Below are 22,768 nucleotides of genomic sequence, written 5' to 3' on the forward strand. Positions count from 1 at the left end.
GTATATTTCAAACCATGTTAAAAAAAAAAAAAAAATGTGACTCTTATCACAGAACAGTAACAATTTTTCATAATCATAGACATTAGTTTAAACTTAATAAATATAAACAACATATTATTTATGCATTTGACTTCTAGGTTTGTACAATAAGATGCTCAAGCAAGCGGCAAAACAACGCATAAGCACTGCAGATGGAGTATGTGTGAAACAGGCGTAAGGTTGTTTGCAACTTGTGCAATGCGGAATTAGTTTACTGTAGGAGTTCTTTCAGTCTCAAGTACCACCTAAACGAAACGCAAAGCATCCCTTAGCTAACGCGGAAGATGCCGGGCCAAGCAATGTAGCGCAGGGGAAGAGTCGTCATCAAACTACTATGTTTGAGTGCAGCACAGCTGTATCAGTACTAACAAGTAGCTACATCTTATTGAACATAATTTAAATGCCTTCGGCAGAATTCAAATGAGCCATTTTAATCTAGATTAATCTAGATTAATTCCAAGATTAAAGTTAGATTAATCTAGATTAAAAAAAAATAATCTATGCCCACCTTTTTTTATTTTTTTTGAGTAGCAAATCAGAATATTATAATGATATATAAATATATATATATATTTTATTTATTTTTTTTGAGTAGCAAATCAGAATATTATAATGATTTCTGAAGGATCATGTGATTGGCGTAATTATGCTAAAATTGAGCTTTGAAAGTCAGCTTTGATTGTTCCTAATAAACTGTTTAACTGCACTTGCAAGTGAATCTCAAATTGTTTTGTGGGATAATTAAATATATTCTAAATAAACTGCAAACATAAAAATATATACATTTATTTTGTCCTCACATTCTTTTTTTTTGTTACTCTTCCCTCTCAGTCACACACCTGACTGAAAGGCTCATTATGCGGGCCTTTGTGTTCTCAGGTGTGAATCACACAAATATTCACGCCTACTCGCATATACACTTTCGAAACAAAACGTGTCTTAGAAAATTTAAATCAATCTATTGTTTTCTGTGAGTGTGTAAACAAGATGATTTTCACATCATTTTGAAGCAAAAATTCTAGGCTACATGCTCCAGGTTTGACTGTCTTGTGAGCAAATGTTCTGTATGTGTTTTATGACCTTATTTCAGTGACTTCAAAATTATAGTTTTTCACTAACCACGCATAAATGTTGTTTTCTCAAAAACACAATCATGTTGTTAGGGTAGGAACGATGGAAGACCAGGGCGGGATGCAGTTAACAGTCTTTAATGAATAAAGTAAATTGTCTTCACTGAATAATTAGAACACAAATGACAGGCATTAATCAGAGCCAGAACAGAAACTGCCAGATGACTGGATCTAAGGAAATCTGCATAAACTTCCACGAGGACAGAGGCAGGGACCCCGAGATGCATTCAGCCAGTCAGAAATAGTGAAGACAGCAGACAGGGTGAACAGCCAAGGGCGGGCGCTGAACAGGTACTCTGCAAACAGGCACAGCTGGATAATACACAGTCCAATGGCAGTCGAACTCACAGCAGAAATTATGATTTCACTTTCCACGGCCAAGACAGGACAGGACTAGAGAACAGACGTTTCTCACGAGAGGTCATTGAATAATCCGACAACAAGAGAGGGCTAGGAACAGTGAATAAGAAGCAGAGACAATCAAGAGGAAAAAAGGGTTTCATCATCGATGAGTGAAGGATCCAGGATGTCCCGGGAGGGAACCCAGCTTCTCTCCTAAGGACCATACCCCTCCCAGTCGACAAGATACTGACGGCCGCGTCCCCGACGGCGCATGTCAAGAATCCGGCGAACCCTGTAGATAGGGGTATCATCAACAAAACTAGGAATGCGGACCAGGCGAGAAGGGGGAAGGATGACTGGTTTGATGCAAGAGACATGAAACACATGATGAACCCGGCGTAAATTAGGTGGAAGGTGAAGCTTTACTGCGACAGGATTTATGACCTTTACAATGCGGAATGGTCCAACAAAGCGGGGAGACAATTTACGTGATTCGGACTGGAGAGGTAAATTTGAAGTGGATAACCACACTCTTTGACCGCAAACGTAGCGAGGACTTCTAATTCTGCGCCTATTGGCCGTAACTGTCATGCGTCTTCTAGCTCGATTGCAGATCGCACTCTCCTCCAGGTGCGTTTGCAATGGCTAATAAAAGCTTGCACTGACGGAACATTAGATTCAGAGTCTTGGGACGCAAATAACGAAGGTTGATAGCCGAGACAGCAATGGAAGGGCGAAAGACCGGTAGCAGAGGAGGGAAGCGAATTATGGGCGTATTCGGCCCAGGAAAGTTGCTGGGACCAGGACGCGTGATTCTGATGGGTGAGACTGCGAAGCATACGGGCGACAACGTGATTTGTCCGTTCTGCTTGACCGTTCATTTGGGGATGAAACCCGGACGAAAGGCTAACGGATGCCCCAATCAGGCGACAAAACTCCTTCCAGAATTGAGAAGAAAATTGAGGGCCTCTATCAGACACAATATCAGTTGGTAAACCATGTAGCTTAAAAACATGATCAACCATGATCTGGGCGGTCTCCTTGGCAGAGGGGAGTTTAGCGAGTGGAATAAAATGGGCCGACTTAGAAAAACGATCTACAACGGTCAGAATAACGGTGTTACCCTCCGAGAGAGGAAGTCCGGTGATAAAGTCAAGAGCTAAGTGAGACCACGGTTGTGTAGGAACCGGTAACGGACGAAGTAGACCGGCCGAAGGGGAATTGCCAGCCTTAGTTTGCGCGCACGTATCGCAGGAGGCAATAAACCGTCGCACGTCTCGTTCCAAAGAAGACCACCAAAAGTGCTGACGGATAAAAGCGAGGGTGCCCCGGACGCCGGGATGGGCAGTCAATTTAGAGGTGTGTCCCCATTGAAGGACAGCTCGACGCGTGGATACAGAAACAAAAAGGAGCCCCTTAGGACAGTAGCTCGGGACTATGACTCGAGAAAGAGAACGCTTAACCACCTTCTCTATTCCCCAGACGGTCGTGATAATCTCCTCAGGCTCAGAAGATGAAGAGGAGTCAAAAAGACAAGATAGCGCGTCAGGCTTGACGTTCTTGGTACCCGGGCAATACGAGATGGAAAAATCGAAACGGGTAAAGAATAGAGCCCAGCGGGCTTGACGAGCATTTAGTCTCTTGGCCTTGCGAATATATTCTAGGTTTCGGTGATCTGTCCAGACAATAAAAGGAACGGGAGCTCCCTCTAGCCACTGTCGCCATTCGCCTAACGCTAGACGGATGGCGAGCAGTTCGCGGTTGCCCACGTCGTAATTGCGCTCAGCAGGAGAAAGACGGTGAGAGAAAAAAGCGCAGGGGTGTATCTTTCCGTCAGCGGCGGATGGCTGGGAAAGCACAGCCCCGACCCCCACTTCAGAGGCATCGACCTCGACTATAAATTGTTTAGTGAAGTCAGAAGGATAAGAAGGATAGGCACGGTAGTAAAAAGAGATTTTAGAACGTCAAACGCAGTCTGCGCAGATTCTGACCACCTAAACTGGGACTTGACTGAGGTCAGAGCTGTAAGAGGAGCGGCTACTTGACTGAAATTTCGTTTAAAACGACGATAAAAATTTGCAATCCCGAGAAAACGTTGTAGCTCGAGGCGAGAGTCGGGCACGGGCCAATCAGTGACCGCCTGGACCTTAGCTGGGTCCATACTGATCCCCTCTGCCGAGATGACTGAACCTAGAAACGTAACTGAGGGGGCGTGGAAAGAACATTTCTTGGCCTTTACATAAAGTCGATTCTCCAGTAGATGCTGAAGGACACGTCGAACATGTTGGACGTGCACCTGGAGTGATGGCGAAAAGATCAAAATGTCGTTGAGGTAGACGAACACAAAGACGTTGAGCATGTCCCGTAGGACGTCACCGCGGGGGCGTTTACCAATCCGGAGGGAAGAACCCGGTATTCAAAGTGCCATAGGGGCATGTTAAACGCGGTCTTCCATTCATCCCCCTACTTTATACGCACTAGGTGATAGGCGTTGCGTAAATTGAGCTTTGTGAAAATCTTAGCTCCCTGCAAGACTTCGAAGGCAGATGACATCAGTGGTAATGGATAATGATTCTTGACAGTGATATCATTTAAACCCCGATAGTCTATGCAGGGACACTGGGAGCCGTCTTTCTTTTTAACAAAGAAAAAACCGGCTCCCGCTGGAGACGAGGAAGGAACGATGGTACCGGCGTTGAGCGAGTAAGAAAGGTATTTCTTGAGCGCCTCCCGTTCGGGAGCGGATAACAAGTATAGTCTTCCCCGGGGGGGCGTTGTACCTGGGAGAAGATCTATACTGCAGTCATACGGGCGATGAGTGGGGAGAGAAGTGGCCCGGGAACGGCTGAAGACCTCCCGCAAATCGTGATACTCCTCCGGAACTCCAGAAAAATCACCTGTCTCTTCCTGAAAAACAGTTACGGACGAGACAGGGGGCACAGCAGAAGACAGACAATCAACATGACAAGACAATTTCCAAGATAGAATAGAGCCCTCCGCCCAGTTAATCTGGGGGTTGAGGAGAACTAACCACGGGTGGCCTAAAACCATTGGAGTAAAAGGGGAATGAAAAATAAAAAAAGAAATAGTCTCTCTATGATTTCCTGAAACAGTGAGAGTCAATGGAGAAGTCAAGTCAAGTCATCTTTATTTATATAGCGCTTTAAACAAAAAAGATTGTGTCAAAGCAACTGAACAACATTAATTAGGAAAACAGTGTCAATAATGCAAAATGACAGTTAAAGGCAGTTCATCATTGAATTCGGTGATGTCATCATGCAGCTCAGTTCAGTTTAAATAGTATCTGTGCAATAATTTGCAATCAAGTCAACGATCAAGTCATTTACCTAGTACTGAGCCTTGCGGTACTCCATACTGCACTTGTGATCGATATGATACCTCTTCATTCACTGCTACAAATTGATGGCGGTCATATAAGTACGATTTAAACCATGCTAATGCACTTCCATTAATGCCAACAAAGTGTTCTAGTCTATGCAAAAGAATAGTGTGGTCAATAGTGTCGAACGCTGCACTAAGATCCAATAGCACTAATAGAGAGATACAACCACGATCAGATGATAAGAGCAGGCCATTTGTAAATCTAAGGGGAGCAGTCTCAGTACTATGATACGGAGAAGTCCTTTTCTGTACCCTAGGAAGGGAACTGACATCTAGGGCGAACGGGGGGTGGAGTCTTGCAAATCTAAGAGGGGAATACCTTGTTCCAAAGCCCAAGTCTCGTCAACGAAGTTCCCCTCCGCCCCCCGAATCAAGCAATGCAGAGCAGGAGACTGACGATCCCGGCCAGCAGAGGTGGAAGGGAAGGGAAGTGCAGGACTTAGACGGAGAGACCCATGATGTAGCGCTCGCCAGCAACCCTCCACCTACTGACGAGGGCTAGCTTTAACTGGGCACCTAGAGACAAAAGGATCAGCGGCAGCACAGTACATGCAAAGGCGATTCATAATCCTGCGTTGGCGTTCCCGTGTGGATATACGAAGCCCCCCCTAGCTGCATCGGCTCGGGATCAGCAGCAGATGCCAGTGGTGACTGGGTCGCTGTGGAAGTGGGAAGTAACGAAGCCTCCATTCTGCGAGCCCTTCGTCGCATGTCAAAGCATCTTTCGATGCGGAGAGCCAGCTCGACAAGGGAATCGAAACTGTCAGGAACCTCTCGGACAAAGACCTCATCCTTAATCTCAGAGTTCAGGCCCTCGAGAAAGCGGGCGATGAGTGCCGGACCGTTCCATCCACTCGTTGTGGCCAGGGTTCGGAACTCAATTGAAAAATCAGTGACTGACCTTTTCCCCTGGCGCAAGGTGGATAGGAGGAGGGATGCTTCGTCACCGTGTGCAGACCGGTCAAAGACTCGGATCATCTCCTCCTTAAAAAGAGAAAACTTGAAGATGCAGTCTACCTCTGCCTCCCAGTTCCCTCCTGCCTACTCTCGAGCTCGTCCATTGAGAAGAGAAATCACATAAGCCACCTTAGATCCTTGGCATAAGTGGACGGCTGGAGGGAAAATACAACCTCGCATTGGGTGAGGAAGGCTCGCCAGAGTAGCACGGCGGGTTGTTTATACATGGCTCAGAAGAGTCACGCTGTCCAACTGAAGCAGTGGTTTCATGACGGTAGTGATGGAACTGCTGGGTTAGATCCGAGAGCTGGGTGGTCAGGGAATCAACGGCACGTCTCGCGGTGGATAAATCTTCCTCATGTTTACCCAGCAGAGCACCCTGGAGCTCTACAGCATTGTGAAGGGGGTTACCACTCGCCTGGTCCATCTTCTGGTCGGATTATTCTCTTAGGGTAGGAACGATGGAAGACCAGGGCGGGATGCAGTTAACAGTCTTTAATGAATAAAGTAAATTGTCTTCACTGAATAATTAGAACACAAATCACAGGCATTAATCAGAGCCAGAACAGAAACTGCCAGATGACTGGATCTAAGAAAATCTGCATAAACTTCCACGAGGACAGAGGCAGGGACCCTGAGATGCATTCAGCCAGTCAGAAATAGTGAAGACAGCAGACAGGGTGAACAGCCAAGGGCGGGCGCTGAACAGGTACTCTGCAAACAGGCACAGCTGGATAATACACAGTCCAATGGCAGTCGAACTCACAGCAGAAATTATGATTTCACTTTCCACGGCCAAGACAGGACAGAACTAGAGAACAGACGTTTCTCACGAGAGGTCATTGAATAATCCGACAACAAGACAGGGCTAGGAACAGGGAATAAGAAGCAGAGACAATCAAGAGGAAAAAAGGGGACAGGTGAGGAGAAGGGAACGAAAGGGGAAACAGCTGAAAGAGATAATGAGCGGAGGAGTGGATGTGTGTGCGTGATTGTGTGAGTGAGTGTGCGAGTGAGTGTGTGACCACAAGAGGGAGACAGAGAAAGAGGAGAAGAAACCAGGATCATGACACATGTACGTACATGCTATTTACATATTACTGTACCCCAGTTTGTACTGAATATTGTTTTCAGACTTTAGCCATGAATATGTTTATAAGCAACTGAAAAAAAGCACAAAAGTCAGGTCATGTCAAAACTTCTCCAGGCCCCCAAAACCCCCTTAGACCTCAGAGGGTTAATGCTGTACAGTTACTTTGACACAATCTGTATTGTTAAAAGCGCTATATAAATAAATTTGACTTACTTAACTTCAGGCCATTCATATTCTGGGCCTGCTCAACCGTATGGCCAACGAGCTGTCTCGAGCAACGCTTCTGGGAGAGTGGCGAATCCATCCCCGGGTGGTCCAGCTGATTTGGAGACATTTAGGAGCCGCTCAGGTAGACCTGTTTGCCTCTCCAGAAACCTCTCACTAGCAGTTGTTCTATTCCCTGACCAAGGAAACACTCGGCACAGATGCACTGGCACACTGCTGGCCACGGGGCCTGCGCAATAATGAGTTCCCCCCAGTGAGCCTTCTCGCACAGTCGCTGTGCAAATTCAGGGAGGACGAGGAGCAGGTTTTGCTTGTGGCACCATATTGGCCAACTCTCACCTGGTTCCCCGAATTAGTGCTCCTCACAACAGCCCCTCCCTGGCGGATTCCTCTGAGGATCTACTGATTTAGAGACGGGGCACCCTGTGGCACCCGCGTCCAGACCTCATGCGGAGGTTCTTGGTGACCTACCCCAAGAGGTAGTGGACATCATCACTTTTGTGAGAGCACCATCTATGAGAAAGTGGAACCTGTTCATCGAGTGGTGTTCTTCTTGTCGAGAACACCCTCCGAGATGCCTGATCAGGGTTATGCTTTCCTTTTTGCAGCAAGTGCTGGAGCGATGACTGTCTCCCTCCACTCTTAAAGTCTATGTCGCTGCAATCGCTGCTAACCATGGCCCTGTGGAAGGGAATTCACTAGGTAAGCATGAGTCATAAGGTTCCTAAGGGGGGGCCAGAAGGTTAAATCCTCCCCGGCCCCCCTACATACACTCTTGGGACCTGTCTCTAGTGCTTAAACTCCTGGGGTCGATGGGGACTTTAATGATAACAGCGAAAAGAACTTAAAATGGTCCGTCATATTTGATTGTACATATAAGGGTAATACAGCATTTAAATCTATAAAGGGGCTTCTTTTATTTGTGTACACTCACAATTTCAACAAAACATTGTGCTTTTGTGAAATAATGAAAATAAACAGGGTGTGCTTTCAGCCGTCTCATTCTCCACGCATATCTGTTTGAAACGCGTCACTAAAATGAACTGAAACTCAGCGAATACTTGATACACAGACAAGAGAGACATCTACAGTATAGAAAGTTTGGAGTGTCATATCTAAAACAAATATTCTGTGATAAAGTAATCAGTATGAAACCAACACAATGTTCGTTCTTTCTCATCTAAACTCATTATCTCTAATTTGATCCCGCCCATGCGGGGCTTGCATATGTAAATATCCATGAGAGATGCGTGCACATGTAAATGCCCATATTTCCATAAACAAAGCATGTGAGGGTGGTGAAGTTTATCGCAGCTACTGTTCATTCTGGAGGAAAACGTGCTGAGAGGAATAACACAGAATTTACCTCATAAAAACAATAAGGTACAATGCACTGCTTCATCCAGCAGAGAAGATCAATCTGATGATTAAGTAATGTTTATTTTTTTGCATTAGTTAACGTGTTATTGTGACAAAAACTTGAACACATTTAGGCCTCCTAGTTGGGATTTCCCTAAACTATAATTCCTGACTAAAATTACACTGAAATCGAGTGAAATATTTTGAATATGATAGGCAATAGAATGAAATAGTCTAAGAATGATTAGACCATGTTTATTATTAATACTCTGTTCACAAATAGACTTTTTATATATAAATAACTATATAACGGCTAAAAAAATAATAATTTGTTTATCAGATATAAAATGTCCTTTTTTACGATAGTACAAAGCATGCGTGAGTCTATGACTACAAAGTCTCTATATACAGATGCTCCTGATATTATATATATATTATAATATGCTCACAATGTTTTTCTTTCTTTTTTTTGGTTGTTTGTTTCTTTTTTAGTGATCAGATATCTGAACCACAGATGAATCCTATTGACTTTCCCTTGAGTCTCTTCAAACTCCTTTGCGAAAAAGAAGTTTATTCAAGTGTGCTATTAGTATACTTCTTTTAAATTAAAAATAGGAAAGTATGCTTTTAGTTTACTTTTTATGTACTTCTCGGAAATGGCCTTCATGTACTTCTCAGAAATATACTTAAAATGACATTTAAGTATACTTGACTTATACTTACAAAAAGTCTAAATAGATTTAAGCTATACTTGTGCTCCTAGAATCCGTGTTTTCATTGTTATATGGTAGAGGGCACTAGTATACATCTTCTGTACAGAATTTCCTAAAAACACAAGTGAAGAAGAAAAAGAAACACCATATACTAACACATGTAATCTAACACGATAATCTGACATGAAACAGCATCAAAACTGTAACGTTATGGAATAAAATGTCGACTGATGAAGAGGAAATAATTACAGTCAAGCTCTGGGGTGTTGATAGACTCCATCTACGTTTTGATTATCATTCTGAATCCAATTCATAGTCTTTTTCAGCTTTTTGTTTAAAATGTTATTTCTTTATTTTTATGAAACTTACCCACATTAAAGTGTTTAAAAAAAGACTGCATGAAGCTAGATTAAAATGTTTTTGTTTACAAGCAGATACCCTGTTCTTTTTTTGGATGTTTTGTATGTTCAGATATTCATATAACAAAATATATACAAATTAAAACCTAAATAGTGACATAGCAGTATACTTAAAGTATAATGTAAAGTTCACTTAAAGAAAACTCATGAGTATACTTGCAGTATAAAACTACTAAACTAGTAGTTTACTGAGAGTGTACTTCAAAGTGAACAAAGTATTTAATTAGTAAACTATCAGTTTGCTACTGTTATACTTAAAGTATACTTAAAAGTATACTTTTATATACTAGAAAGTTCTATTGCTATTCATTCTGGTCTCAACCTCATGGCACTGACTGAGACTTGGATCAAACCTGAAGACACTGCCACTCCCGCAGCCCTCTCCACTCATTTCACTTGTTCCCACACCCCTCGTACGACTGGAAGGGGTGGAGGTACTGGTCTCCTTATATCAAAAGATTGGAAATTTGATCTTCAACCACCACCTACAGGTAACGGTTCATTTGAATCACATGCTGTTACTGTAACCCACCCTGTTAAAGTCCACTTTGTGGTCATTTATCGTCCCCCAGGTCAACTGGGAAACTTCTTGGAAGAGTTGGACGTGGTGCTATTAAACTATCCTGAAGATGCTACTCCTCTGGTACTGCTTGGTGACTTCAACATCCACCTAGATAAACCCCAGGCTGCTGACTTCAACACTCTGCTCGCCTCATTTGATCCCAAGCGAGTGTCTACTACAGCTACTCACAAATCAGGCAACCAACTGGACCTCATCTACACGCGCTGTTGCTCAGTGGAAAACTCTTTAGTTGCTCCACTGCACACCTCAGACCACTTCCTCATTACTGCTAACCTAGCACTTACTCCTGAAGCGCCACACGCTCCAACGCAGGTCACCTTTCGACAGAACCTACGCTCACTCTCTCCATCTCGCCTATCCTCTGTGGTTTCATCCTCACTTCTTTCACTCTCACAGTTTTCAGCTCTGGACACGAACAGTGCTACGGACACGTTTTGCTCCACTCTTACCTCTTGCTTGAACAACTTTTGCCCACTATCGTCTAGACCAGCACGTTCCACCCCATCTGCCCCCTGGCTGTCCGATGTTCTCCATGAACATCGCTCTAAACTCAGGGCTGCAGAGAGGAAATGGCATAAATCAAGAAACTCTACTGACCTCAGTGTGTATCAGTCTCTCCTCTCTTCCTTCTCTGCAAACGTCTTCACTGCTAAAACATCATACTACCACGACAAAAACTGTTGTGACGCTCGGACACTCTTCAAAACCTTCTCTTCTCTTCTTAATCCGCCTCCTCCTCCTCCTCCTCCATCGACTCTTACAGCTGACGACTTTGCAGTTTTCTTCACAAATAAGACAAGATCCATCAGCAACCAATTCTCCACACCCCAGACTGAGGATAACTTCACAACGACTAATGCACACTCTCTCTCCTCCTTCTCTCCACTCTCAGAGATGGACGTTTCCAAACTTATCCTGTACAGTCATCCTACTACATGCCCACTTGATCCAATCCCCACTCACCTCCTTCAAGCGATTTCTTCTTCAGTTATACCTTCACTTACTCACATTATCAACTCCTCTCCTCACTCTGGAACATTTCCCTCAGCATTTAAGCAAGCTCTGGTAAGCCCACTGCTGAAGAAACCATCTCTAAATCCAGCACTTCTAGAAAACTACAGACCGGTATCCCTTCTTCCATTCATTGCAAAGACACTTGAACGAGCTGTGTTCAACCAGCTCTCTATGTTTCTCGTACAGAACAACCTCCTGGACAGCAACCAATCTGGCTTCAAAAGTGGCCACTCAACTGAGACTGCCCTGCTCTCGGTTACTGAAGCCCTGCGACTGGCAAGAGCAGCTTCAAATTCCTCAGTACTCATTTTGCTGGACCTGTCTGCTGCTTATGACACCGTTAATCACCAGATTCTCCTATCCACCCTCAGAAAGATGGGCATCTCTGGAACTGCACTCCAGTGGCTTAACTCCTACCTTTCTGATCGATCCTTCATGGTGTCTTGGAGGGGTGAAGTTTCTAAGTCACATCAACTTGCTACTGGGGTTCCTCAAGGCTCAGTACTTGGACCACTTCTCTTCTCCATCTACATGACGTCATTAGGATCTGTCATTCAGAAGCATGGCTTTTCCTATCACTGCTCCTAATCACTCTCCTTGATGACACTCAACTCTACTTCTCATTCCAACCAGATGACCCGACAGTAGTTGCTCGCATTTCAGCCTGTCTGAGTGACATTTCTAGCTGGATGAATGACCATCACCTTCGGCTTAACCTTATTAAGACTGAACTGCTGGTGGTTCCAGCTAACTCATCGTTTCATCACAACTTCTCTGTACAGCTGGGTTCGTCAACCATGACTCCTTCCAGGACAGCCAGAAACCTAGGAGTTGTGATGGATGATCAGTTAAGCTTCACCGACCATATTGCTACAAAGGCCCGGTCCTGCAGATTTTCCTTATACAACATTAGGAAGATTAGACCATTCCTGTCAGAGGAAGCCACCCAGCTTCTTGTCCAAGCTCTTGTTCTCTCCAGACTGGACTATTGTAATGCTCTCCTGGCGGGCCTTCCTGCATGTACTAACAAGCCTCTACAACTGATCCAAAATGCAGCAGTGAGGGTTGTCTTCAATGAGCCAAAAACAGCTCATGTTACTCCTCTCCTCATCAGGTTACACTGGCTACCAATAGCCGCTCACATTAAATTCAAGGTACTGATGCTTGCCTGCAAGACGACCACTGGCACGGCACCAACATACCTAAGCTCATTAGTTCAATCTTACGCGCCCTACAGAAGTTTGCGCTCTGCAAGTGAACGACGCCTTGTGGTGCCATCCCAAAGACGTTCAAAATCACTCTGACTGACTTTTTCCTGGACTGCGCCCAGCTGGTGGAATGACCTCCCGATCTCAATTCGAACAGCTGAGTCTTTACTCATTTTCAAAAAACATCTAAAGACTCATCTTTTTCGCCTGCACTTAACCAACTAATACTAGTACTTACCTTTTCTTTTTCTTGTCTATCATATTCATTTAAAAAAAAAAAAAAAAAAAAAACCTGGCTACGTGTTCTGTACTAGACTAACTGAGACTTGTCATAGCATTTGTATACTGTTGTTGTTCTCTTGTTGATCTGATTGTTTCTACTGTTCTCACTTGTAAGTCGCTTTGGATAAAAGCGTCTGCTAAATGATTAAATGTAAATGTAAATGTAAATAAAAGTGGGCCAATTTAGTCCCAAGGAGTATCGAAACCGTATACTTACAAGTATACTACTAGAACACTGATATTTGTAAACTTGCTACATAAAGTATACTTAAAAATATACTTGAACTTTACTTAAGTATACTTAATAAAATAAACTTGAAGTATACTACTTTTTGGTAAGGGCTGTTTTCCTCTGAGAGCACTGTACCAACATCAGATGTTCCACTACACTGATATTTTATGGTAAACAAGCTCCTTGACTACTGATGATGTTTTTTTTTTTTCTCCTTGAATCCATGGAAAGAAGCAGCAAACACTTAAATATCAGGTATGGTCTACTTGTTTCACTTGTTTAACAGAATCTGTTTTCAGGAATGAATCTCAGTTCACATCTCTGTAGTTAGATCAGTGTACTCAATAATGTGTCTTTGACCTTCATTATGTATGTTTTGATTATACGGTGTTGTAAATAAAATGCAAATTTGAAAAGCCATTTTTCAATCTCCTCACATTCTGTCTTCCCTGCCTCACAGTCACATGACTCACTGATGGGCCATTAGGGGACGGCCCTTTGTCTCTCAGGTGTGAATCACTAAATATTAATGGCCATTGTCACTGTGAATGAGTAAGTAGAATGATTTTCACATATTCTAGCCTACAAGACTGATCACTCAAAAATCTTATAAATAACTATTCAGTATGGGTTTTATAGCCTTATTTCAGCTACATTGTTTTCCCCAAAACTTACTAACCACGCATAATATATTTTTTTCTACAAAATGCCAACATGTAGATCAATATTTTTCACATATTATTGTAGCGCAGTTTATGCTGAAAAAATAAATAAAAATAAATAAATAAATTAGACCAATAGTATGTTATACGTAACTGAAATAAGCACAAATGTTAGGGCATGTCAAAACATCTCAAGGTTCCCCAAAATCACCTTGGACCCAGAAATTTAAAACAGTACTGCAGGGCCCATTTGAGCCTTTGGACTCATTTGAGCTAAAGTTTTTTTCATTGAAAACTCTGCTCCTTCTTGCACTGGCCTCCATCAAGAGGGTAGGGGACATGCACGCATTTCGGTCAACGATTCATGCCTAGAGTTTGGGCCAGCTAACTCCTAGGTAATCCTGAGGCCCTGGCAGACCCAGCCCTAGCTTTGCTCTGTCCTGTCCGAGCCTTGAGGTGCTATGTAGACTGGACAGAAAGCTTTAGGACCTCAGACCAGCTCTTTGTCTGTTACGGAGGCCGATAGAAGGGGAAGGCTGTCTCTAAGCAGAAGATGGCCCACTGGATTGTGGATGCCATCACCCTGGCATATCAGGCACAGGGTGTGCCCTGCCCATTCAGGTTGTGAGCTCACTCTACTAGAAGTGTTGCATCCTCCTGGGCACTAGCTCGTGGCGCCTCGCTGACAAATATTTGTTGAGCTGCGAGCTAGGTGACCCCCAACACATTTGCTAGATTCTACAGTCTCCTCTCCACCAATAATCTAGTGTGTGGTGGGTGTTCTGGTGCACTATGGCTATCGTCGCATCATCCAGGTGAATGCTGCACACTGGTGGTGGTTGAGGACCCCCCTTCATGTAAAGTTCTTTGAGTACCCAGAAAAGCAATATAAATGTAACAAGTTATTATTAATTATTAATTATTATAGCCTTTGTGTGGAGCCGATATCTTCCTGTGTTTTCACCTCAAACGGTTAGAGGCACTGAGAGGCCCTGGTTTAGTGTCGGCTTGCTAAAACTGCTCCAGAGTGTCCGTACTATAGACCCTGTTGAGCTCCTCCACCTCCTCGGCAGCCAGACGTGGCGGATTGTCCCATGCCAGGCCTTTACTCGATGAATCCTCATGAAACGGTAGAAGGCTGGGTTCCATATGTGAGACCTAAGTAGATCCGATATGTGTAAAGTCCATGGTATAGCCTCAGAGCCTGTGTTTCCCTGGTAGATGTCTGCCATTTCCAAGAGGGTTACAATCACCTCCAATTTTCCATATGCACCTAAACGGATGTTCATATGTGTATTTGCTCCCGAAACCTCCTTCTGGAAGGATGGGACTTCCGCAGCATCCCTGTTCCAAGTGGAACGGGTAAATTTTGCCAGTGATATCCAGTCTCATTGAGTGGGTAGTGATACGAAAACGGTGAATGGTCTTCTTGTTGTGAGCCCCAGCCTACACCAAAAAGGTTATGTGGCCGGGTCACTGGCTTGGCTTCTCATTGTAAACCTGGTATGCATTGCACCTGCTAACTTTTTATGCTCATGCTGTGATCAGCGGCAGCTGGATGCAATAATTGCATGCCAATGTGCATTGACTTGTTTAGTTTATACTCGAAGTAGATTGGTCTCTCGAAGCGAGATATGACTGAGAATGTTGTCCAAGACATGCCTCCGATAAAACCTTCAGTGAACTATCTTTACATATGTACCCGAGACAATAGCCTTGATGAAAACCCAGTCCAGAGCATTCAGAATCTTAGACTGGACAGAAGGTTCATCTTCCAACAGGACAGTGAACCTAATCACACAGCAAGAGTGGCTTATAGACAACTCTGTTAATGTCCTTGAGTGGCCCAGCCACAGCCTGAGCTTGAACCCAATCAAATGTTTCTGGAGAATCCTGAAAATGTGCATCTGCCCCCGTCCAACCTGACAGAGCTTGAGAGGTGAAGATTTGAGGAGAAGAATGGCAGATAACTGCCAAATGCTGATGAGCAAAGCTTGTTGCATCAAACAAAAAAAAAAGACTTGAGACTGTAAAGATGCTTCAGCTAAATATTTAAATAAGTGTATGAATACTTATGCAATGTACTTATTTCAGTTTTTTATTTTTAATTAAATTTACAAAGTTGTGACAATTCTGTTTTTGCTTTGTCAGTGTGTATATATATATATATATATAAACATGCAGTAAGAGAGAATAAAACAGATGCCTTGAATACCTTTTACTCTGGCCTAATTCTGACCCACAAAAACCCTTGACACTTGCTTGAAAACATTACCAGTTATGGACTTAATAAAAGAATGAGCTACGAGAGAGTATGATGTTCTGCCTTTAATTGACAGAGAAAGCTATAGAGGCACAGATTCAGCTAAATCATGGTTCTTCTGGCCTTTTTTTTTTTTTTAAAGTGACAAAACAACAATAGTAGATCCCTTTTTTTTTTCCAGATGACATTTAGCTCTAAGTGAAAGAAAAACAGAGCAATTTTATCTTTTCTTTAGGATTGGGAAAATGTCACCTACCGCATTAGAACATGAATGTGAAACAGATACTTAATTAACCCAAGTGAAGGTTAGTGTTGTCACAAACTGCGAAACTCTTGAATTATGTATGACTGTGCTGCTGTGGTTATTTATTTGCTGTCTAATAGTGTGACCACTGAATATAATTGGTCTTCATGTCTAAATGTAAAATAAAATGTCAAGGTCTGTCTTATATCAAATAAACCTTAAGCTGTGTTTTTGTGTGATGCTTTTGTGTTTGGGTCATAATAGTTGTATTTTGTTTGTAAAAATTGATTACTTTTATTATGATTTTTAATTATCGGATGACAACAAGTTTTTTAATACAGCTGGCTATATTGCATAATTATTCTGTGTTTAGCATATTATTTTACATCCCTTTATGCATCCCCATTTAATATTTGATGCGTTTTAATTTATTATAAAACATTCTTCTTCTTCCTGCTGTGTATCCCTATTTAATAAATATAATCAGTGACAACAACAACAGTTAGTGATTATTACTTAGTAACAACAATTGTTATTGTATATAACCATTATTAACATTATTTTTATTATTATATGGTTTGATATTGGATCATTTAAAGTATTTTTACCAATTCACACAACAGTATCTCCACTTATTAGTATTTGAAAACTATATGTAATCCTTCATCATTCCAAGAACATTACACTTCAGTAGAGGTGCAACTACATTTTTATTCAGGAAAAATGAGAGTTGTCTTTTCATTTTCCTCTTTGACACCAGCAACCAAAAAAGCAACAGCAAAGCTGCCAAAATCAGCTGAGTCTCTGTGAATGGATAGACAGTGTTAGTTAAGTCATATCCTGTCTCTACCATATCTGAGTCTCAAAACACACACACACGCACGCACGCACGCACATACGCCCACACACACACACACGTACGCACGCACGCACACACACACACACACACACACACACACACACACACACACACACACACACACACACACACACACACACACACACCCACACACACACACACACAAACAAATACATCTACTTTCCAGGAACGCTGTACAGTCCGTCATGAGTGATGGAGAGTCTCTTATGCACTGAGCTGTTATTATATAAACTTCTGTCTCTGTCAGTCACTTCACATGATCAGAAAGTCACCACAGGTTCTTTCTCTTTCTTTTTCTTTTTGCTGTTTTATAGTAACACTTGTCTTGTTTAAATTATTTTGTATATTAGATTAAAATGTGGTAACACTTTATTTTAAAGACCAGTTCTCACTGTTAAGTACAGTAGTTGCTTATTAGCATGCATATTACTAGCAGATTAACTATTTATTAGTACTTATAAAGCACTTATACTTATTCTACATGACAGCATTTTAGATGGCTTAATCCTACCCCATACCTAAACTTAAAGTTAGTTCACCCAAAAATGAAAATTAGTCCATAAATTACTCACCCTGAAGTCATCCTAGGTGTATATGACTTTCTTCTTCCAGACGAATCCAGTCGGAGTTATATTAAAAATTGTATTTTATCTCTCAACCTGTTTAATGGCACTTGACGGGTGTTGCAGTGCATCAGTCCAAAAGATGTGAAATAAAAAGTGCCCATCCATAAAAAAAAAAAAAAAAAAAAGGATCTCACATGGGTCCGGGGGGTGAACAAAGGCCTCCTGTAATGAATTGATGTGTTTTTGTAAGAAAAATATCCATATTCAAATCACTTTAAAGTAGCTTGCGCCAACAGTTGCACACTGAAGCAGTTCCAGGCTGATGAAGTATGAGGTCAGCATTGTGCATACCCTGGTGAGTCTCGTGAAAATCAACGTTTGTTAACAGAAGCAAAGGAAGCAAAGTTTCCTTACTTTAGCGAAGGGAAACCATTCTCCTCTTGGCTTATATTGAAATCCTCCGACTTTCTTCTTTACAAATCCTCATTCTGTACTTCTAATTAGTAAACATTGTTTTGTTTTGATCTCTACCCTGTGCTTCCGCATTCGTCATTTCTGAGCGGCGCATGCGCAAAGCTGACGTCATACATCATCCACCTGGAGCTGCTTTCATGTACAACAGTGAGCGCAAGCTAGATTCAAGTGATTATTACGTTTTAAATATGGTTATTTTTCTTACAAAAACGCATTGATTAGCTACAGGAGGACTTTGTTTGTTTGTGAGACACTTTTTTATAAAGGATGAGCACTTTTTATTTAACTTCTTTTGGACTGATGCACTGCAACACCTGCTGAGTGCCATTAAACAGCTTGAAAGGTCAAAGACAATTTTAATTTATATTATTTAACATTAATATAACTCTGACTGGATCCGTCTGAAAGAAGAAAGTCATAGACACCTAGGATGGCTTGAGGATGAGTAATTTATGGGCTAATTTTCATTTTTGGGTGAACTAACCCCTTAACAACTACCTTAGTAACCTTTAATAAGCAGCAAATTAGGAATTAATATTAATAGTCATTTAACAGTGAAAACTGGTCCCCAAACTAAAGTGTGACCTAAAATACAGTAATAAGCCAAAAGAAACCATCTGGAGAGAAGAGTAGAGCTAGTTTAACTCATTTCACTGATCTATATATGACTGGATCGCTCATTACGTTCTAAACTGCCAGCAGTCAGTGAAGCCACCGGAAGTGTTCGATCCGCCATCTTACTACTGGCAGAGAGCACCATTGAGTCACATTCAAACCGCTGTCCTAAAATCACCCGATTTGAAGCAAATCAGTCAAACGGGACTAGTTTTTACGTTATGTGTATGTAAATTAATGTTTGATTCAGATGTTATCTGCAGTGTTTACGGCCTTTTGGGGCAGTATAAGCGATATATTTAAACCGTTTAGGTGGGTGTGTCTGCTGCGCACTGATGTAACGATCCAACACAAAATATAGTCCATTTCTTTATGAACATAATTATTCAGGAATTATTAAACATGAATGTATTAGTATCAGAAATGGATTTGAATATAATACAATGAATAATACAATTATGTTGTTAATGTTGCTCTATAATGAAATGAAAAGCTTAACTTACTATCTTGGAAATAAAGCTTTGCGTCTTTAAATCTGTACTGTATATAGTCAGTTATTTCTCTGAATAAATTCAGATTTCAGAATGAGCACGTTGTCGTTTGTTATATATGTTGAGGTCATGTCCGTCTGATGTTTATCATGTTCATGATGTTCGCTACTGTAATGAACGTAGGTTTTTAATAAGTAGGGGAAATTCCCGACATTTAAAAAATAACCGTTTACATGCCTAGGGTGTTTGCATTGTAAGAATGTACAGAGATACTTCAGATTTAAAAACGCCGACTTGTTAGATGATGTTTTCTCATTAAAATCATACAATTTCCTATTAATTCAATAGAACGTTTACGCACACTAGGGATTACCAATATGGCGGCGCGTCGGCTTCACTTTCATGACGTCATGAGCAATCCAGTTCTATATTATAGATCAGTGGACTGACCACTTTTAATTTTACAGATAATAAATGATCTGTTCAGGTAATTTAACTATAATATCTTCTACTACCTGAATTCTGCCAGCATTCCTCTCTCTGTCACGGAATACACTCAATATATAACTATTAGTTGTGTTCTCTAAGGCAAGCATCAATATTACTATTTCTAATAAATGAATGAAACATAAACATGTATATAAAATATATAAAACCTAACTCATAATGTAGCAAGATGAACATAGGTGTACTATTTTATTTTATTTTTTCAAAATAATTCATTCTTCTGAAATAATTCATTTTACCACTGGGCCTTAAAATAAACGAATTGGCGCTGGACTCAACCACAAGGAACCACCATAGCAACCATATAGCAAAGTATTAAAAACACTCGCAGCATCTGTATAGCAACACACTAGCAACACCAACAACAACCTACCGGTTTAGTTAATTTCACGGAAGGGTTAAAATTTATTTTATGCAGCCATTAACCAAGATGAAGCTCTGGGAACCTATACGACAGCTCTAATCCTTTAGCAAACGCCGAAGTGATGTAACCTTAGAACGGATAACCGGCGTCCACAACTGAATAGAGCCATGATTCATTTCCGCCTCTCAAAGAACCCCTGAGAAATGAAATAAATACATTAAAACTGCTCTGACCTTGTAATAGTGATTGTTATTCCAAGCAGGATGGACTGATATTCAGCTGCTTCTAAAAGTGACAGAGGCAAGTTTGCTGCTCCAGGCTAACAATTTAGTTTGGGTGTCCATGGGGGTAGGATTAGGTGTATTTGTGTGAGTGTGTGTGAGAGAGGGTGTGTTTGTATTCCTCTGTGCACAAAGGAGTGTGTGTGTGTGTGTGTGTGTGTGTGTGTGTGTGTGTGTGTGTGTGTGTGTGTGTGTGTGTGTGTGTGTGTGTAATCGTATTCCGCTCTCTGGTAATTAACTTGACAGCATGAAAAATGGCCGTGATAAACGGTCTCCTTCTATAAAACACAAATATCCCATAATATGTCTCGCCGCAAACTCAGTGAGCAAAAGACATCAGGGGTTTGATTGCACTAATCACGTGGAATCGTTCTAAAGCTCAGGAACAGAAAAGATTCATCAACCTTTTTTCTGGTTTGCGAGGAGAGTAACAATACTCTGCTGTACTATGAAATTAATTTTAATTTAATTTTTTTTTTTTTTTTTTTTTTTTATTATGGTTTTAGCTTTGTAGATTTTCAGAAAATACATTTTATTTTACTTAATCACAGTCTCATTACATTATTTAGTTTTTATTTAATTATGATAGATATATTTTAAATAAAGACTTAATGTAATTACCACCACGTTTATTTATTTATAAATATTTGTGGACTGGGTTACTCTTTTGTCTTGCTATAAGGCTTACAAACAAACACATAAAACCCAATTTATTTATTTATTTTATTTTAGTTTTGTTTATTTTATTTTAGTTTTTTGCTTGCGGACAAAACAGGTGTAAATTGGAAACCTTGATTTTTAATTAGACTAATATAAAATGCATGTCGTTTCAATTTCTCAGTGCATAACTGAATATAGTTTTTATTTAATTCTTTATGCTTTATTTAAAAATGCATAAAATATTCAGTTCACAAGCAATATTAGCTTTTTTTATACAAATCAATTGTCTCATATTACAAATCAAGCATACTTTTCACAAAGCAGATCCATCAAGACTGAAGTCACCATGGTAACCAGATACACTAATATTCGAAAGAACTTTTATTAGAAGAACAGTTACAATAAACTCTTTGTTTAGACTACCATGAATACATTATTTTTTGTTTAATATTTATGTAATTGATTTTCATATTTCTATTCTATTCTATTCTATTCTATTCTATTCTATTCTATTCTATTCTATTCTATTTCTAATCTGTCACTATGAAAACTATACGTAAAAAGCATTGATAAACAGCAAATGCATGAAAAAGACATTTATCATGTTTCCAAGGCATCTTGACATCTTGAAATCTGTTAGCTTGAATAAATATGAAAGCAAAAATGGAAAATTTTAAACCTGAATTAATGAACAAAAAAAACAAAAAAACTGCAATCCTGCTTTAGCATCTCTAATATTGTGACTACTATTTACATGTTACCAAAAAATAAATAAATAAAAAATGCAAATGTCAATAGAAATACAATAATGTTGTAAATGGGATTAGCCCTTCATGGAAAGAGTTGAAATTTAATTTGAAATTTGAGAACTTGCTCTGTCTCCAATGCCAGTGCCACGATGGAAAGAGCTAAATGTAATAAACCTGCACAAATTTTTAAAATGCATATTGTGCAGATAAGGAACGCAGTACTGTACCTTTTTCTAAAGTAATTAGGAGATATTTTTTCATTTCTGTCATTAGTCAAACTGACAGGAGTTCCCCTCAGGCCAGGCTCCCTTGTGCTCGCTGCCACACACCTCTCTCAAACACACTACCGTAATGAATGTTTACAACACACAGGTAATGGGGTAAATATTGGAGTCATCAATTATTGAGGTTGAGGGACAGGCAATCAAATCCCATGATTATTGTGTCTTTAGAACACAGCTCTGCATGTAGGCCGGTGTCTGGGGGGCGGAGATTGCTAGCATTGTTGCTATGAGAAGGTAGTGCTAATGTTTGTGTTTGCGAAACAAAAGGGTGAAACGATTAACTGACTTTGTTAAGCTGACTGAAACCCCTTAAAAAGACAACAATGATATTGCAGCATTGTTATGCAGTAGTAATAAGTCTTTATGTGATGACTAAGGTTAAGAGGACACAAACGAACAACAAAACATGTCTCATATTTTTAAACATGAAGTATATGTCATTCCTTAAACCTCTTGATAAATGATTTTTCACATCATTATGGAACAATCATAAAATCAGCAAGCTAAGGGAGTGAGGCACACACATGTAGAAGTGTGTGTGGATATAATTTAAACCGAGTTAAAAAACTACTGAATTTCAAGAGGCAGGTTTAACTTTTGGGCTGATGCCTGCTGATTTGTTTTGACGGAATTCTCTTGTTCTGTTTACAAGTGTCAAATGTTGATTTTAACAATGACATTTCAATGTAATTGAAAGCCTAAATTAATTCTGAGATGTCTAAAATTTATT

General features: G+C 40.8%; 1 long non-coding RNA gene across 1 annotated transcript; it reads right to left on the reverse strand.

Annotated features, from left to right (window-relative positions):
- Positions 1 to 6,039: 6,039 nt before the first annotated feature.
- Positions 6,040 to 20,502, reverse strand: LOC122146572. Its single transcript, XR_006161079.1, has 3 exons — positions 20,298 to 20,502; positions 7,177 to 7,869; positions 6,040 to 7,033 (listed from the first exon to the last, which is right to left on the reverse strand). It is a non-coding gene; the product is annotated as an uncharacterized LOC122146572 (long non-coding RNA).
- Positions 20,503 to 22,768: the final 2,266 nt, after the last annotated feature.

The sequence above is a fragment of the Cyprinus carpio genome, chromosome A11 (assembly GCF_018340385.1).
Source record: "Cyprinus carpio isolate SPL01 chromosome A11, ASM1834038v1, whole genome shotgun sequence".
In the NCBI taxonomy this organism is placed as follows: Eukaryota; Metazoa; Chordata; class Actinopteri; order Cypriniformes; family Cyprinidae; genus Cyprinus; species Cyprinus carpio.